This window comes from Drosophila melanogaster, chromosome Y, assembly GCF_000001215.4.
Source record: "Drosophila melanogaster chromosome Y".
NCBI classification, from domain to species: Eukaryota; Metazoa; Arthropoda; class Insecta; order Diptera; family Drosophilidae; genus Drosophila; species Drosophila melanogaster.
In genome coordinates, this window is record NC_024512.1 from 3,370,887 (window position 1) to 3,371,602 (window position 716).

General features: G+C 47.9%; 1 pseudogene; it reads left to right on the top strand.

Moving 5' to 3' along the window:
• On the top strand, positions 1 to 716 carry CR45779 (annotated as a pseudogene).

Here is a 716-nt window from a genome sequence, read left to right on the forward strand (position 1 = left end):
ATAATTGGTAGCAAAATGAGCAATCTGAAACAAAAGGATATCAAGCCGGAGGTGGCAGTTTCAAAATCAGTAAAAACCTCTAGAAAAGCAATTGAATATGTTAAGTCCGACGCTTCCGACATTGACGAAGATATCAATACGGCAGAGGACGAATACGTCTCATCGTCTGGCTTTGTTAATTTTCTGAGGGACTTTAAGAAACGATATGGAGAATATTACTCGAATTATCAGATAAGACGGGCTGCTGAAACCCGGTGGAACGAAATGTCATTCTGTCATCAATGCCAGTATTCTGCGGCAAGTGTCGAATACAAACGAAATGCACATTTATGCAATCGTAATGCACTTCCGCAGCAACCATTGGACACTTTTCACGTACAGCCGAACAGTATGAGCAGTCTTCAGCGCTCTAGTGAGGGCGAGCACAGAATGCACTCTGAAATAAGTGGCTGCGACACTTTCTTCGGTGCCGGTGGCTCCAATAGCTGCACTCCAAGAAAGGAGAACAAGTGTTCCAAGCCCAGGGTGCGGAAGAGTTGCCCAAAACCGCGGGCCAAGTCCTCGAAGCAACGTCGCAATTGCGCCAAACCGAAGCCCAAGTGCGCCCAACCCCGTAAGGCATGTCCCCGCCCAGAAACAATATGGAATGCGGCAAGCCGAAGGCAAAGCCAAGGTGTCTTAAGCCAAAGAGCTCCAAGCCCAAGTGCTCGGTGTAA